General features: G+C 41.0%; 1 long non-coding RNA gene across 1 annotated transcript in view; it reads right to left on the minus strand.

Moving 5' to 3' along the window:
• Positions 1–5,443, minus strand: part of LOC134346331 (uncharacterized) — a 53,565-nt gene extending 48,122 nt beyond the window's left edge. Inside the window, exon 1 of the long non-coding RNA XR_010017907.1 lies at positions 5,329–5,443. This is a non-coding gene — a long non-coding RNA (uncharacterized LOC134346331). The remainder of the gene's footprint in view (positions 1–5,328) is intronic.
• Positions 5,444–7,187: the final 1,744 nt, after the last annotated feature.

Below are 7,187 nucleotides of genomic sequence, written 5' to 3' on the forward strand. Positions count from 1 at the left end.
GTCAATATGGGTGGAAGTCAGGAACAGGAAGGGAGCAGTTACTCTACTGAGGGTATTCTATAGGCCCCCTGGTAGCAGCAGAGATACAGAGGAGCAGATTGGGAGGCAGATTTTGGAAAGGTGCAAAAATAACAGGGTTGTCATCATGGGTGACTTTAACTTCCCTAATATTGATTGGCACCTGATTAGTTCCAAGGGTTTAGATGGGGCAGAATTTGTTAAGTGTGTCCAGGATGGATTCCTGTCACAGTATGTGGACAGGCCGACCAGGGGGAATGCCATACTAGATCTAGTACTAGGTAATGAACCGGGTCAGGTCACAGATCTCTCAGTGGGTGAGCATCTGGGGGACAGTGACCACCGCTCCCTGGCCTTTATAATTATCATGGAAAAGGATAGAATCAAAGAGAACAGGACAATTTTTAATTGGGGAAAGGCAAATTATGAGGCTATAAGGCTAGAACTTGCGGGTGTGAATTGGGATGATGTTTTTGCAGGGAAATGTACTATGGACATGTGGTTGATGTTTAGAGATCTCTTGCGGGATGTTAGGGATAAATTTGTCCTGGTGAGGAAGATAAAGAATGGTAGGGTGAAGGAACCATGGGTGACAAGTGAGGTGGAAAATCTAGTCAGGAGGAAGAAGGCAGCATACATGAGGTTTAGGAAGCAAGGATCAAATGGGTCTATTGAGGAATATAAGGAAGCAAGAAAGGAGCTTAAGAAGGGGCTGAGAAGAGCAAGAAAGGGGCATGAGAAGGCCTTGGCGAGTAGGGTAAAGGAAAACCCCAAGGCATTCTTCAATTATGTGAAGAAAAAAAGGATGACAGGAGTGAAGGTAGGACTGATCAGAGATAAATGTGGGAAGATGTGCCTGGAGGCTGTGGAAGTGAGCGAGGTCCTCAATGAATACTTCTCTTCAGTATTCACCAATGAGAGGGAACTTGATGATGGTGAGGACAATATGAGTGAGGTTGATGTTCTGGAGCATGCTGATATTTTAAGGGAGAGGAGGTGTTGGAGTTGTTAAAATACATTAGGACAGATAAGTCCCCGGGGCCTGACAGAATATTCCCCCAGCTGCTCCACGAGGCGAGAGAAGAGATTGCTGAGCCTCTGGCTAGGATCTTTATGTCCTCGTTGTCCACGGGAATGGTACCGGAGGATTGGAGGGAGGCGAATGTTGTTCCCTTGTTCAAAAAAGTTAGTAGGGATAGTCCGGGTAATTATAGACCAGTGAGCTTTACATCTGTGGTGGGAAAGTTGCTGGAAAAGATTCTTAGAGATAGGATCTATAGACATTTAGAGAATCATGGTCTGATCAGGGACAGTCAGCATGGCTTTGTGAAGGGCAGATCGTGTCTAACAAGCCTGATAGAGTTCTTTGAGGAGGTGACCAGGCATATAGATGAGGGTAGTGCAGTGGATGTGATCTATATGGATTTTAGTAAGGCTTTTGACAAAGTTCCACATGGTAGGCTTATTCAGAAAGTTAGAAGGCATGGGATCCAGGGAAGTTTGGCCAGGTGGATTCAGAATTGGCTTGCCTGCAGAAGGCAGAGGGTGGTGGTGGAGGGAGTACATTCAGATTGGAGGATTGTGACTAGTGATGTCCCACAAGGATCTGTTCTGGGACCTCTACTTTTCGTGATTTTTATTAACAACCTGGATGTGGGGGTACAAGGGTGGGTTGGCAAGTTTGCAGATGACACAAAGGTTGGTGGTGTTGTAGATAGTGTAGAGGATTGTCAAAGATTGCAGAGAGACATTGATAGGATGCAGAAGTGGGCTGAGAAGTGACAGATGGAGTTCAACCCGGCGAAGTGTGAGGTGGTACACTTTGGAAGGACAAACTCCAAGGCAGAGTACAAAGTAAATGGCAGGATACTTGGTAGTGTGGAGGAGCAGAGGGATCTCGGGGTACATGTCCACAGATCCCTGAAAGTTGCCTCACAGGTGGATAGGGTAGTTAAGAAAGCATATGGGGTGTTAGCTTTCATAAGTCGAGGGATAGAGTTTAAGAGTCGCAATATAATGATGCAGCTCTATAAAACTCTGGTTAGGCCACACTTGGAGTATTGTGTCCAGTTCTGGTCACCTCACTATAGGAAGGATGTGGAAGCATTGGAAAGGGTACAGAGGAGATTTACCAGGATGCTGCCTGGTTTAGAAAGTATGCATTATGATCAGAGATTAAGGGAACTAGGGCTTTACTCTTTGGAGAGAAGGAGGATGAGAGGAGACATGATAGAGGTGTACAAGATAATAAGAGGAATAGATAGAGTGGATAGCCAGCGCCTCTTCCCCAGGGCACCACTGCTCAATACAAGAGGACATGGCTTTAAGGTAAGGGGTGGGAAGTTCAAGGGGGATATTAGAGGAAGGTTTTTTACTCAGAGAGTGGTTGGTGCATGGAATGCACTGCCTGAGTCAGTGGTGGAGGCAGATACACTAGTGAAGTTTAAGAGACTACTAGACAGGTATATGGAGGAATTTAAGGTGGGGGCTTATATGGGAGGCAGGGTTTGAGGGTCGGCACAACATTGTGGGCCGAAGAGCCTGTACTATGCTGTACTATTCTATGTTCTATGTTCAGCGCATTCTCCTGAATGGTACAGTACAAGCCTACTCTGCTCAGCCTCTCTTTATGTATCAGGTGAGTTTGTATAACTCACATCAGTCACTATAAATCTAGCCTGCTGAGCTGGTCAAACCAGCTTACAATTAAGAACACATTTCATAGATAAAGATGATTAATGTGTTTTACAGTTTGTGCAATGAATGACTTCACGTTTCCACATCATATTCTACCTGCCCTGTTCACTCATCTTGTTCTCACCCCGAAAGACTCTTTCGATGCTCCATACTCACAATCCTACTTAGTTTATATAATTTCAAAACTTGCCTTTTCCATTAACTACTTTTCTCCCAAAATTCTGTTTGACTTTTATCATTTCATAGCCATGAAATTTCACTTTGCATATTCTTACAAGTCCTCCAACAGGACAACAAATTTGTTGTAGGGTTTGGAGGCTTGTGTGCCTCAATGACTCAGAGAGCTATATTGGCTGAAGTCAGGTCTTTATGCTTTGGCTCTTGGTATGGTCACCCATGCCAAACAAGTCAAAGGGTAGAGGCCAGACTAAGAGTGGTCCACTGGTCCTCCAGGTTCGGGGGTTCAGCTCAGGGCTGACAGCCAGGATTGGTCAAAGAAAATTGTTACGGAAACAGCAATGAAGAACTGTCCTGTTTTTGAGTGCAACACCATTCCCAAGTCTCCACCTGGGATTTGCGTGACTGACAGTAGGGAAAACCAAGCTACTGACGTGACGAAGGAAGCCCAGAACACTGCCAAAGATGAAGACCTTCACTGCTGCCCTAAATACCAACGATACAATGGGCAGTAGAACAGAATTCTCGATGATAGCCTTTTCAACCTTATTGGCTAGGAAAGCCACTTTACTTAAATGGAAGGACTCTAACCCTCCTACCACCTTTTATATCATGTCCTACTTAAGTCTAGAGAAAATAAGTCAGACACTGGATACATCCTTTAAATTTGAAGAAATCTGGCAACCTTTTATTCAAAATTTTCATATGATTTGATTTTTGTACTGATTCTCTTCCAGCTATTTTTTCAGAACCTTGCATTTGATCAGAGAGTCTCCCTTTTCTTAGTTTTTCTCTCAGGATGGATTGCCCAGTCCTTTTATTTTTCTTCTATTTAGAATAGTGGTTTTTTTTCTTCTTCTTTTTACATAAGTATTTCTAATAGTCCTTCCTTATTTCATGAATTGATAAGAGGAGAATGAATTACATTCTTTTATTATTTCTGTATTATACATTCTACATCAAATTTATACTTTGTAGACCAACCTTATGTGTGATTCTGATATTGTTTATTTTACCTTCTGTATGTACTGTTATTGACATATATACCAGAGATATTCTCCTCCTGTTTGTATACACACTTTTTAAAAAATCAATAAAAAGATTGGAAAAAGAAAAGAAAGAATTCTTACAAATGTGAATTTAATGCCAGTTTATGCCATTTTAGAAAGAAGCACCACAGCTCTACAAACCATCCTCACACATCTGGAGAAGAAGGATGCTTATGTGAGAATGGACTACAGTTCAGCATTCAACACCATAATTCCCTCCAGACTCGACAAGAAGCTCAGAGACCTCAGCCTTTATCCGGATTTGTGTAGCTGGATCCTGGACTTCCAGTCAGATCACTGGCAGGTGTTAAGAGTGGGCTCCCTCACCTCTAACCCTCAACACAGGTGCCTCTCAGGGCTGTGTACTAAGCCCCCTCCTTTACTCTCAATATACCCAGGACTGTGTCACCACCCAGAGCTCCAATCTGCAATTAAATTTGCTGATAACACTACACTGATTGGTCTAATCTCAAATAATAATGAGGCAGCCTACAGAGAGGAAGTTATCACCGTGACACATTGGTGTCAAGAAAACAGCTTCTCCATCAATGCTGCAAAAGCAAAGGAGCTGGTTGTGGACTACAGGAGGAATGGAGATAGGCTAACCCCTATAGGTATCAATGGATCTGGTGTTGAGAGAGTGAATAGCATTAAGTTCTTCATCACCGAGGATCTCACGTAGTTTGTACATACCAGCTGTGTGGTGAGAAAGGCACAACAGCACCTCTTTCACCCCAGATGGTTGAAGAAGTTTGGTATGGCCCCCCAAATTCTAAGAACTTTCTATAGGGGTACGACTGAGAGCATCCTGACTGCCTCGTTTGGGAACTGCACTTCCCTCAATTGCAGGACCTTGCAGAGAGTGGTGTGGACAGTCCAGCGCATCTGTAAATGTGAACTTCCCACTATTCAGGACATTTACAGCGACAGCTGTGTAAAAAGGGCCCGAAGAATCATTGGAGGCCCAAGTCACCCTAACCACAAACTTCCAGCTGCTACCATCCAGGAAACGTACCACAGAATAAATCCAGGACCAACAGGCTCCGGAACAGCTTCTTCCACCAGGCCATCAGACTGCTCCTAATTCATGCTGATGCAACTGAATTTCAATGTTATATTGACTATCCTGTTGTACATAATATTCATTATAAATTACTATAATTGCACATTGCTCATTTGAACAGAAACGTAATGTAAAGATTTTTACTCCTCGTGTATTTGAAAGATGTAAATGAAGCCATGACACATGAATTTATGCTGTGATAGGTTAGAAGAAGCAAATATTTTAAATTAATATTTTAGGATAATAAAAATGGTGACCGTCCTTCAAAATCTTTTATGTACAAGGTCACATTAAAAAAATGACACTCCACTAAAAGATGTTTACCTGTTCAGATGATCTTCAATAATGCTGCAATCCCATTTTATAACAAAATTCCACATTCACCAAAATTTGAAAAAAGAAGCTTTCTTTATAATTAACAATTTAACATGAACACCCCAAATGGTGGCAGCTAAGGTTACAAGATCACTGCCATGTCTTGGGTGAATTAATAATTGTGAAAATAAATATATTCATGGTTAAAGAGAGTTACAATTGATCCTAAAATGATCAAATGACAGATACAAAAATGCTCAGCTCCTTTGAAATGCCATGTCTATTTTTTCTATTCTGGCTGAGCTCTTTGGCTTTTCAGTGCCAAAACTTTATTTGCATTATTCAATATCTAATCTCGGTTATTTTCTAAAGATCACGGTCAACATTAGAGGACTTCAATCAAATTTGCACTGATGAGTGCTTTTCCCAAGGTTTCCTGGAAATATTAATTGCACACTGAACTTGGTTTGCCTCATCCTCTCATCCCTGCCCAGCTATTATTATAGTCTGTATGCCTGGAATAGAATATAGGACATATAACGTTACAGCACAATACAGGCCCTTCAGCCTATGAAGTTGTACTAACCTTTGAACCTACTCTAAGATAAGCCTAATCCTTCCCTCCTACATAACCTTCCATTTTTCTATCATCTGTACGCCACTCTAAGAATTTCTTAAATGCCCTTTATGTATCTGCCTCTACCACCACCTCTGGCAGGGTGTTCCACACCCTATCCTCTCTGTGTAAAGATCTTACCGCTGACAACCCCCATACTTCAATCCAATCTTAAAATCATGCCCTGTTGCATTAGCCATTTCCACACTGGGAAAAAAAGTCTCCAGCTATCCACTCTATCTATGCCTCTTATCATCTTATACACCTCCATCAAGTCACCTCTATTATATTAATTGTACATTGCAAATTCAGAATTTTAGTTACCAGATCCCGGATAAGTCATTTTAAATCTCTGCTTCTTGGAAATGTGGACAGAGTCATAGTCAAGCAAAGCCACAAATTCAGCAACATAATTGGCAAAAAATATTTTAACTCACAGAGAGCAAGGAGAAACAATGGTAGATGCTATTCTCATTAACACCTTTAGTCTGTATTTTGAACCCATTGATTCTGATATGTTAAAAATTATAGGTCTACTATATGTATGGGGTAGAGTGGAATCCGGAATCAGCCATGTTGGAATGGTGGAGCAGACTTGATAGGCTGAATGGCCTAATTCTGCTCCTATGTTTTATGGTCTTATGGTCTACTTAATGCAGAAATTGGTGCACTGTACCTCGTGCTCAAGAGGGTACTTTACATATGAAAAAATTAGGTAATTCCAAAACTGGACAAAACCACAATTCAAAGTACAATTATCAAATTTGGCAAATAATATTATTTAACTGTTCAGTATAACACTGAAAATAGGGCACTGCTGAACGTCTGCAAAGGTTGCACATAAACCATAAAACTAAATGGCAATGCTCAAAGTAACCATCTGGTCCGGTAGCATCTATGGAGAAGGTAATGACCATAGGTCTAGGTCAATGACCTTTCATCAGAATTATACGATCTTGATATTACTTTAAGTAGATAAGTTTTTCAATAAACACTGATCAATTGCTGTTTCAATATTGCTCAATGTTGTTGAAAGGAATAATTAATAATTGCTTTTGTTGATGTATAAATGCAGGGAAGTTTTTGTTGAATAAAATATGTGACTATTAAATATTTGATTCAGATTCTTTTCAGGATTGGTTTTAAAGAATACACTAGTTTCACAGCATCAGATGAATATATCTTCAATCTCACCTCCAGAAATTTGAATCGATCAGTTTCTTAGAAAATGCATTGCCTGAATTACTGTAAA

The sequence above is a fragment of the Mobula hypostoma genome, chromosome 5 (assembly GCF_963921235.1).
Source record: "Mobula hypostoma chromosome 5, sMobHyp1.1, whole genome shotgun sequence".
In the NCBI taxonomy this organism is placed as follows: Eukaryota; Metazoa; Chordata; class Chondrichthyes; order Myliobatiformes; family Myliobatidae; genus Mobula; species Mobula hypostoma.